Consider the following 11821-nt stretch of genomic DNA (forward strand, 5'->3'; position numbering starts at 1 on the left):
TAAAATAGCTCAGAGACTTACTTAGCTTTCATCTTTCTAGTAACCTTAGTTACTCAATTTCACCTTTCAAAAGATTGGGTGATAAAATGATGTCTTCCTCTTTTTTTTAAGAAAGCAATTTAGAGGGCTCTGGGAATATCTGGATCAATGAGTGGCCTGAATTTATCATGTACATTCAGGTCCCCATAGGAAATATTGCATAGATAGTAATATTCTAGCACAGAAGCATAATAGAGGATAAAACTGAAGAATAGAAGGTATAACCTTGTACTTTATTATAGAAACCTCTTTCACCTTACCTCAGGTGTGCACTGATACTTCTAAAGCTCTTGAGATATTTCAAGGCAGAAGGTCACATCCTAGAGCCAATCAGAGAGAGGTACTAGGAATACTTAACATTATCCAGGGATATTTTACAACACACTACCTCTGTAGCACTTCCATTTGCATGTTGTAGCAAGCATCTCACACTTAGCTGAAAAAAGAACTGATCTTTTTCCAAAAACCTCTTCCTCCAATCTACCCTAAGTCAGTAAATAAAACACTCCACCTTTAAACCACCCACAACAAAACCCTGGTCCCCAGTCTCAGGGGCTTCATTAGAGTCAAGGGGGGCTGCACTAGTGTTGGGGCCAATATACACAGGAAACAGACAAGAAAAAAAGAAAGTGTGCAGTCAGGGAAAGAGATCAAGAAATGAATTTTTAAATGTTTTAAAATGCATTAAATGGTCTAGGCCAAAAGGGTGCAGAGTGGAAGTAGGCAGGGTTATAAAAATGGCTTAGGATTTTTAAATCATCAAGGCCCTTAAGAGCCATGAAGGGCTCACTTTCTGTTCAGAAAAGCCATCTTTGATTGTTCCCTGGGAAGCTCCCCACTCCACAGCACCATGACCATGTTGCCACTGCTGGGGACCCAGGAGCTTTATCACCAGAGCCCCAAACTCTCTCTTTCTTTCTAATCTGCTGCATCAGATCACCAGCCTGCCCCAGCATGTCAGACACAGCCATGGATACCAGCCCCAAAATCAGCACCAAGGACTTAAAGGAGAAGATGGAAGTTGTGGAGGAGGCAGAGAATTGAAGACAGGCACCTGGTAATGGGAACACTAATGAAGAAAATGGGAAACAGGAGGCTGACAATGAGGTAGATGAGGAAGAGGAAGAAGGTGTGGAGGAAGAGGAAGATGAGGCAGAAGAGGATGGTGAGAAAGAGGATGGAGATGAAGATGAGGAGGCTGAGGCAGGTACAGGCAAATGGGCAGCTGAAGATGATGAGGATGATTAAGTAGAAGACTGATGAGGATGACTAGACAGCAAAAAAAGAAACATTAAACTTAAAATATCAAAACAGGCCACCATGACCTATTCCCCCTCCACTGGAATCTAAACATGGTTATCTTTGAGTGGAGAGACCACCTGCCACCCACCACGGGCAGTGCCACCTGCAGAGGACACGTGCTTTCCACCACCCAGCCAAAACCAGAACATGAATTTGCAATGGGGGGAGGGGAGAAGGGGGAGAACCAAAATTTCCAAGGCCAAGCTTTTTTTCTTAAAAGTACTTTAAAAAGGAAAATGTGTTTGTATATTTTATTTACATTTTATAGTTTTGTACATATTGTTAGGGGTCTGTCATTTTTAATGATCTCCAATGACAAAAACAATCTTCAGAGCATTTTCTGTCCTCCTTCTGACTTGATGCTTGGTGTGACCATGTTCATTACCATCTCAAAGGAGAAAAAAAAAAAAACTCGTTAAAAAAAAAGGCAAAAACAACAACAAATGCAATCTTATTCCAAGCATCACAGTAATGTTTTTGTGTATGTACTTAGCTGTAGTATAAGTAGTTGGGTTGTATGAGATGGCTAAAAAGGTCAAAGATAAAGGTTCCTTTTTTTTCCTTTTTTTTGTCTATGAAGTTACTGTTTATTTATTTATTTATTTATTAATACATTTAGTTTTGGGCCTGTTTGATGTATGTGTGAAACAATGTTGTTCAATGATAAACCAGAATTTTATTTTGCTGAGTTGTTCTAACAAAAAAAAAAGAGACAGAGACCATGAAGGGGGTCAGGATGGGAAAGGAGGGGCACTAAGGACCTGGTTGGGCCCCTTCCCCAGGACAGCAGGTGGGGACTGCAGGGGGGAGAAGAAACTGAAAGAGGGGGAGGGGAGGGTGCGGGGATGTCAGGCCCTCAGGGCAGCAGTGGGAGGGGAATGAGGGGAGAGGAAGAAATGTGAAAGGTACCCACCGGGGATCACCAGACAGTTCTTTCAGAGTGCCCCAGCAGGGCACAGACCCCTTGAGCTGTGCAGGACCAGGAGTGTCATCAGGACCCATGGGGCTTCAGTCCCTGAATCCCTCCTGCCTCTCCAAAAAGAACACTTGGGGCAATTCTAGGTGCCGCACACCCCATGCCAGAGTCCTTACCACTCCCCTTCCATGTTGGTCCTAGAGCTCTGGGAAACTCACCAGGCCCTAGGTGCACCCCAGAAGTCTCCTCAGGCCTCTGGGCTGCTGAGGCCTCCTCAAGGGTGGTGCAACCTCTGATTGGCTGTCAGGTCCTGGCATGAGGTCAAGCATGGGTCAGGCACATGTGCATGTTCTGGCACCCCTTGCAGTGACCTGGTGCTGCAAAATCTTGCTGCAGAGAGCCAGGAGAGTGGCAAAGACCCTGTGTCCTGGGAAGAGCTTGGATAGCCAGGTTGGGTCCCTCAGGGAATATGTTTCCAATCCTAGAATCCAGCTCTTATAACCCTCAGGTGTGTCACCTTTTCCATAACAACACTACTGCTTGCTCCATGGTTATGGAACTTAACAATGCAACTGGACCTTGACACTCCCTCCCTTGAGGTTGCAACTTAGGGCAATCCAATTCAGCCCCCCACCTGCCGTCACCCCCTTCACCTGGTTTTGCACAAGGTGCAGCTATTTAAGAATGGCATTTGCAATTTTAAGTGGTGAGGGGGAGATTAAAAAGAAAATGTTATTTTGTTGACATGAAATTTACATGACATTCACATTTCTTTCCATAAATAATGATTATATTGTAACACAGACAAGTCCATTCCCTTCTGTTTTGTCTCTGGCTGCTTTCCTGCTACATCAGGATTGATTAATTGAAATGGAAACTGCCCTTTACTGCTCTCAAAGCCTAAAATATTTACTACCTTGCTCTTTATAGGAAAAATCTGCAGATTGTTGGTTTACATTTTCTTCTTTAATTTAGTGACTAGTTCTGCCGGAAGTTTATCTTAATAATCTTGTGAAAGAACCTGTTTATTTTGTTAATCTTCTGTAAAGCTATTTTGTTCTCTCTTTCATTTATGTTTTCCCCATTTTTATAATTTCTTCCTTCTTGATCACTGTGGTATTGCTCTGTTGCTACTCATGCAACATTTTAGCAAGAAGCCTAGCTCATTGTTTATAAACTTCCTCCATGTGTTTAATACTACAGATTTCCCTTTAAGACTTATTAAGCTTTGACTCACAATTTTGACTATATGTTTTTTATCATTGAATTCTATGTTTTCCTAATTTCCCTAGTGATTCTCTTTTATTGCACTGGTTATGTGGTAATATTTTAATTTTCCAAAAATGTGGGATTTTAAAAAAACTATTACTTCATCAATTTCTAATTTTGTGGCATTATGGTCAAATCACACAATCTAAGTATGATTATCACTTTGCACTTGAAGATTTCTGTTAAAAGTCAAAATTTAAAAATCATAGTTTTAAAGATATTTGCAATGTCTAAAATATATATGTGTCAGTTTGGATGTATTATGTCCCCAAAAAACACCATATTCTTTGATGTAATTTGTTGGGGCAGATCTATTAGTATTGATTAGATTGGATTTGTTTGGTTGAGTGTTTCCATGGAGATATGACTCAAACAATTGTGGATGAGACTTTTGATTGGATAATTTCCATAGAAGTATTATCCCTCACATTCAGGGTGAGCTCTAATTGAATCACTGGAGTCCAATAAAAGAGTTCACAGACAGAAGGAGATGCTGCAACCAATAGAGACACCTTGAAGAATGCATAGGAGCTAAGAGTGGAGCTGGAACACAATCTGGAATCAGCAGATGCCAGCCATGTGAATTCCCAGCTAACAGACATTTTCTGGGTGCCATTGGCCTTGCTTCAGCAAAGGTACACTTGTACTGATGCCTTAATTTGGACATTTTCATGGCCTTCAGACTAAATTTGTAACCAAATAAACCCCCTTTATAAAAGCTAATCCATTTCTGATGTTTTGCAAAAGGCAGCATTAGCAAACCAGAATAATATATATGTGAAATGGCATCTTTAAGCATACCTGCAGTGTTTGTATTTTACTATTAAATAAACACTAGTCTTTGTCATATCCCAGCAAAAAGAGTCTAACATAAAGAAGGAATGTCTAATCCAGGGGCCCCACAGCTTATCTCACAGAAACCAGGTGTACCATAAAATAAGGGTTAAAAGCTGTTCCAGCCATGGTGGTGTCTCAACCCCAAAAGGTGGATGAAGCAAGGTTAGATATGTCCATAAGATGTACAACCACAGGCATGCAAAGTGGCCTGCCCTCTATGGATAGATAACACAGCTGCATTTCAAAGAAGAATAGTGCATCAGAACTCTAGCAACCACTCAGCTCAGAAATTGATAGGCACTCACCCAATCAAGGCACAGGACACCACTCAGCAGACACCCTTCCCAATGTTTTCTTTCTTAAGAAATGTGGCTCCCACAATGGGAGCCAGAACCATTTTTTTCTTTTCACTGTCTCACACCTGCTTTCTTCCCCTAATAAATCTTAAACTTTATACTTAAACTGTGACTCACTGTATTGTGTGGATCCTTGAATGACTCTGACCGAACATCTGGTTCTGTGACTCAGATATGGAGGTTTGACTGAAGCTTGAGTCTCCAGCCCCTTGGGGCAATGGGGCAGCCTTCCAGTCAACTCCATTCCTGAAACTACAGCCATTCAGGTTTCCTTGCATTCAGCAGCTTGATTCTATCAACTCAGACCACCTTGACATGATGCCAGTTCACCCTCATGGCTCTCAAATATCTACAACTAATTTGGCCCTAGGTAAGTGATATATTTCTGCCCAGGTCCTGCCCTCAAGCATTTTGTTTGGTGTCCCATGGACACTCTGGCCTGCCCCAATGTGGTGCCTTGGCCTGCTTTAATCTGGCACCCAGCTCCATAAGCCTAGAAAAACCTGAGCACTCAGTCAAAACTCTCCAATGCTCCAGGATTGCATTGGATTTCCCCATTGCAGCAAAGTAACTCAAGGCACACCTTGAGTGAAAGAATGCATGAAATTTCCTGACTCCCAATAACAAACCAGAGATGCCTGCTTTGTTGTTGTGACGGGTTGTGCAGATCTGGGACATTAGTCTCACTTGAACAACATTTTGGGTGACCTCTGTAAGCCTCTAAAGGAGCAGGGGGACTGTGAGCCTCTCTTGGTTGATCTTGTTAAGCCTGTGATGAGCAAAGTTCCCTAACAAGCCACAAACTCTCAAATTCAGGGAGACTGTAAGCCTCTAAAGGAGCTGGGGGTCTTTGAGTCTCTCGTGGGTGATCTCCATAAGCCTCTGACAAGAAAAGTTCCCTAACAAGCAACAAGCCTCTTAAATTTCTTAAATTATCATGGGTAATATTCAGTCACTTTTAAGTGACTCCAAAACTGCATTTCCTCTAAATCTACTTCCCTCAGATGTTTACTCTGCAATCTCAATAAACTTCAATTAGAAGGGGAAGTAAAACCAAAACCTTATTCATTTCTGTAATACAATTTGGCTACAATATCCTTTAGAACAACAAAAACATTAGCCAGAAAATGGCACTTTCAATTGGCAAATTCTTGCTGAACTTAATAACTATATTTTGTGCAATGGCAAGTGGTCTGAAACTCCTAATTTCAAACTTTCTAAACTGTTCAGTCCCAGCTATCTTTGTACCACTCTGTTGCCTCCCACCAAATTCTCCTGCTTCATGGAAAATCTTACAAGTCTTCTGCTCCCCCTCTACAGAAATTGTGAAAAACCCTAACCCTGAAAAGCCTTCAAACAGCTTCTACTCCTTTAACTCTGTGAACCATCCCCTCCTGCTTATGCTCCCCCTCCCCATTCTTCTCCAACCCCTTCCACTCCTCTCCCTCATCCTTAACCCCTTCCATTCCCAAAACTACTGCCATCCCTAACACCTCTTAGCCTCTAATTTACAAACACTAAATTTACTTCCCAGTAAGCTGCTACAATATGTAAATAACCTCCTACTGTGCAGTCCCTCCAAAGCCTTATTGCAAAAACCATCACTCTCCTTAACTACCTCCAACAGAAAGAATATAAAGTTTCCAAAAAAAAAAAAAAAAAAATTATGCCACAAGTCACTTACTTAAAAATTTCCCTCTCCCTTAACAAAAAAGAGAACTTATTTCTCTATTTGATGCAAAATTAGGTGAGCCTAACTGTTTAAAACCGTGTTTTCAAATGATAACAATTAGCAACCACAAAGGAATATCTGCTGCCTTTACTGAGGCCCTGATGCATGTCTCATCAGCTGCAGGGCTCCCCTGGACACCTCAGCTATGTGCCTACCAGCTGCCCAGAAATTTTTCCTAGAGTACCAGGACTGAGAAGTCCAGGTTGAAGCACCTGTCACAGACAAACACCAAGCACATCTAAGTTAAGGTAACTTTGCAATTGAAACTTTCCCTGTGCTAGATAAGTGTGCAATCTTCTGTTTGTGGTGTTCACTTTGCTTTATTTTGTTTCAATTAGTCTATTGTGTAGTAAGGCTAATTAAGTTAATCCAAGGGTCATGCATGCAAACTCAGTAGGTTTGAGCCCCACTATCCATAACCTCAGGTTTGTAGTTCTCCTTTTAAATTTTGTGCAATTTGCACAATTTATATTTGTGTGAAAAACCAGTTAAATTTAAATAGCTTCCTATGTTCTGTCTTTATGATTTCTATTACTATTGCTCAGCCATGGGAAACTGTCAAAATGTGCCAGCTACATCTCTCTTAAAAACTATTTTTAATAATTTAATAATTAATAAAATAAATTAATAATTTTAATAATTACATAATTCATTTAATAATTATTGATAATTAATATAACTTTGAAAAGTGTCATTAAAAATTGTTAGTACAGTATTGCAACTCTGTGTAGCCACAGTACTAATTAAGTAAAATTGCATAATGACCAGAAAATGGGACACTAACCTTCAAGTAATTATCCAATTAAAAATGTATTACAAAAACAAAAAATTATGAAATTTAATAAAAATAACAAATAAGCTATAGCTGCAGTCAGCTGGCCTCTATGTGTAGTATAGCTAGCTATAACAAACTAGCTCAAGAAAGACAAAAACTCTGTAAGTTAAAGGAAAAGTTACAGTTAAAAAAATATGTAGACTTCCACCTTTGCTTTAATATCAAGCCTTCCAAAGAAATTAAATAAAAGAAATAATAATGTAAATGTGCTAGTCTGACAGTTTTTAAGAAGTCAAAAAAGGACCTAGTCAAAAGGGTCCTTACAAAAACCTAAAATTGCTAAAAGGACATCAAAGGTAACTAATACAATTTAAAAATCAGCAAAAGTGCAAATTGTCAAGCCAGTGTAATAGAATAATACCTCTAATAAGGATTCAGATAATGACAACTTTAACTCCCTCTCTCTATAAAGATCAGGCAGCTAAAGAGCCTTGTTTTCTCATATGCCAACTAATGGTTTGTGTTCTGATAGTAAAGGACCTGTTATTCCTTCTAACATATAAAAGCATATTTAACAGAGTTTCACCCTAAAACACTAAAATACAATTTCCAAATAATAAAAAGTAAAAAGTCTTAATATAATAACTAGAACAAATGATTCATATCTTCCAAGTCCTATGTTAAAAGTTTGTGCTTCAAAAGAAGCTGAACAGTTAAAAGCTATAAATATTTTCAAAAAAGCCAAAAGATTGTTTATTACTGTTTCAAAATGCATTAACTAAAGTGTTTTAAATATTTAGCATCATTCTAACAAGTTTGATTTTGGTGGTAATAGCATGTTGTATAGAAGGTCTAAAAATGTTTTTCTAATTAAGAGGAAAAGGAAAGTGGCTTTGTCCTAAATGATTATTTAGGAATGTGGGATGAAGCCTGGATGAATACAGAAAGTTGCAGAAAGTTTTTAGAGTGGAAAACTTATTTCTGTAGTCAAGGTTGAAAGATAGCTAGAGAAAGCTGTAAAAAGTTTGTGGAAACAATTATTTCTGTGGTCAAAGTTTAAAAATGGTAAAAACTAGTAATAACACTGCTTAAGAATATAACCTCACAACTTAGAGAAAAAAAGTGGTTTTGTAAAACAAAATAGCATTAAATATTTTAACCACCACCCAAAGCAGTAATTAATATTCAATGTTCTGGGTATGTGCCTAATAATTCACAAAATATAAACATTCCTCACTGTACTGCAAGCTCCTCACATTACTGTCTCCTGCTGTTTTATTATCAACCCAGCCACTCTCTTCCTGCTCCTCCTATCCTACTTTACATAATAGTAATTGTATGTTATAAAATGTTTACTTAAAAACAATTTCAAAAATCATTTTGATAACTTTTAAAATGAAATATATAAAAAAGCATGCTTTTATTTAAAATTTTTCCTTAAATTTTAAGGTGTCATTTCTTAGTAAAATGTTGTAGAAGTGTTTTTCTAAGTAATCAGTGTAAGAAGCAAAAAGTCTGTTTTATCAAAATAACTTCTTGCACTTCATGTTAACTTTATTATGTCCTTAATTGTTTAAAAATATTTTCTCATTTTTAAAAGCACTAAGTCTTTTTTCCAAACCTGATAACTTTTAACATTTTGCTTTCTCAGGGTCAAGCCCTAAAAATTATCTCTTTATTCCCAGCAGTTACAAAGAATTTATTCATTCACTTTGAGAAAATGAAATGCTAAAAGTTATTAAATTCATATAATATGTTGTAAGTTGCAAAAGAAATAGTTAAACAATATTATAAAAATTAAAAACTTATAACCTTTTGGTTACTAATGTGCAAAACATCAAACAACAGTGTAGTACTGTTAGTAATAATTTCAGTTATTTTAAAATTATCTGTCACAAAAACAGACAAATTTCCTTGTAGGTTACATTGCTTTACTCTAATGCTTCTCTAAAAGTGCTTGCAGTTAGCTACAAGTCAGAGCTTCATCTTCAACTACAATAAAGAAAAACTTTTAAAAGAAGCAAGGCAAGTATATAAATAATGTTCTACCCATTATCTATCATAGCCCTAGTAAAAATGTGAAGAAAAAACAGACCTCTCTTTTAATTGAAGTGCTTGCATGTTTAAACCAAACTCCTAGTATTGTGCCTGCATACTCTCTCCCCATTGAAGTTATTGTGAAACCCATTTCTGTAGTCCCTAGAACTATAAGGGGGTCAACCACATCACATAGACATGCTCCAGAAGTAAATGGAAACATGCTGTTACTGAAAACACGTTTTACTACAAACACCTTTGCCTCTTCCTGCCAGAAAAAGCTCAATCACTTTAGCTTTTCAGTGAACATTGCCTCCAAACTGGCTCTGCTACATGGTGCCAGAGGGTGCTGTGAAACAGCCCAATGAATCCCAGGAGCCCACTGTCCTGTTTCCCGGAGGACCAATGATGCTGTGTGCAACAACTGTACAAAGAAGGTACCTCCTAAAGCTGTAATTGCCAGTGTGATGTAGTTGAAACCTAAAAACATAATTAACACTAGGTCCTGCTTCTATGAAGGGACAGCATGTATGGTATTGTAAACTTAACACCCAATGCAGCTCAGGAAGAAAACTTAAGCATTCATTAGCATTAAGTGCTACACATATATACCAAATAAACATAACAATGTCTCTTCAATATTGAATGCATTTTCTAAGTGGTTAATGAGTTTATCATAAATTAGAAAATATCTCAATTACCATGGTTTTTCTTCTGCTTGTCATTAGTTTGTCTTGTTGCCTATATCGTATCTGTGAGTTTATGTCCAGAACATGTTCCAAATTAAAATAAGAACCTCTTCAACCCTGTTTAGCAAGAAGCAGTTACAAGAAAAAAAAAAAAAACCTCTGCCCACTTTCCCTTTTATAAGAGATGCTCACAAGATAACATTTCTTAATGCCTATAACTAGGCTAAAGTCCCAATAGGCCCCAAAGGGTGAGATACAAAGTGTGACCCACGAAGAGTTATGCTATACTCCAAAGGGACTGTATGAGTTTTCCAACTTATACACACAGAAACCAGGGGAATATGTGTGGGAATTGATATTAAGGATGTGGGATAATAGTGGAAGGAATATAAGGTCGGATTAGGCTGAATTTACTGATATGGGTCCATTAAGCTGAAATTCGGCATTCAATGTTGTAGCTCAAGGGGTTAGAAAGGGTGTTAACAGTTTGTTTGGGTGACTGGCTGAAACATGGATCAAATGGTGGCCGACATTACCAGAGGTTGAAATGCCAGAACTGCTCTGGTACTATGTGGAGGAGGGGATTCAAAGGCTCAGAGAATTGGAATGTTAGAGTGGATTTATCATGGAAGACCTGCTTACACACCCCTTTGCCCAGGACTGTAAGGAATAAATGTGTGAGACTAGCTCCATCATCCCTGAAGAGCTCTGTAGTCACCCTTCTCTGTAGGTCAGATATTACTGTAGGAACTGCTGTCACTGAGCTGGAATTCTTAAACACAATGGGAATAATTGGGTCCTGAGTTGGTAGAAGCCAAGTGGCTGTAGTTAATTGCCACAGACAAGGTGGGCATGGCTACCATAATGGAAAACAGGCTCAAAACAGCAATCAAAATAATGTGACTTGCAGAGACTTATGGGGTTGGCTAGTGGATCATGTAGTACCAAGCAGTAAAATAGATGGGCAATTGACTAAATTTTTGTTTGAACTATATAGTCAGAATTCTAGGTCATGTGAACAAAAGTCTCCCTTGAATTACAAAACAGAAAGTCACGGCCCCTTAATCAATTCCCAGACTTGAGACAGTTTACAGATCCAGAGCCCCTTGAAAGAAGGGAAGGCCAGGTACCCTTGGGGAAGGACTGTGTTATACTGCCAAAAATTTATACTGTTAATCTTCCTCCCAGCCTTCCCCAGGGGCATCTATGGCCTTTTACCAGGGTAACTGTGCATTAGGGAAAAGGAAATGATCAGATATTTCATGGATTATTAGACATTGGTTCAGAAGTGACATTAATTCCCAGAGACCCAAAACATCACTCTGGTCCACCAGTCAGAGTTGGGGCTTATGGAAGTCAGGTGATTGATGGAGTATTAGCTCAGGTCTGTCTCACAGTGAGTCCAGTGGGTCCCTGGACCCATTCTGTAGTTATTTCCTCAATGTTGGAATGCATACTTGGAATAGACATACTCAGCAACTGGCAGAATCCTCACATTGGTTCCCTGACTCCTGGAGTGGGGGCTATTATGGTGGGAAAGGCCAAATGGAAGCAACTAGAACTGCCCGTGCCTAGCAAAATAGTGAAACAGAAGCAATACTGGATTCCTGGAGGGATTGCAGAGATTAATGCCACTCTTAAGGACTTGAAAGAAGCAGGGGTGGTGATTCCCACCACATCCCCACTCAACTCTCCTATTTGGCCTGTGCAGAAAATAGATGTTCTTGGATGATGACTGTGGATTATCATAAGCTTAACCAGGTGGTGTCTCCAATTGCAGCTGCTGTTCCAGATGTGGTATCATTGCTTGAGCAAATCAACACATCCCCTGGTACCTGGTATGCAGCTATTGATCTGGCAAACGCTTTT

At 38.9% G+C, this 11821-nt stretch overlaps 1 pseudogene; it reads left to right on the forward strand.

Moving 5' to 3' along the window:
* The first annotated feature begins 993 nt into the window (after positions 1-993).
* On the forward strand, positions 994-1287 carry LOC119533246 (annotated as a pseudogene).
* The last annotated feature ends 10534 nt before the right edge of the window (positions 1288-11821 follow it).

This window comes from Choloepus didactylus, chromosome 4 (assembly GCF_015220235.1).
Source record: "Choloepus didactylus isolate mChoDid1 chromosome 4, mChoDid1.pri, whole genome shotgun sequence".
Classification (NCBI taxonomy): Eukaryota; Metazoa; Chordata; class Mammalia; order Pilosa; family Megalonychidae; genus Choloepus; species Choloepus didactylus.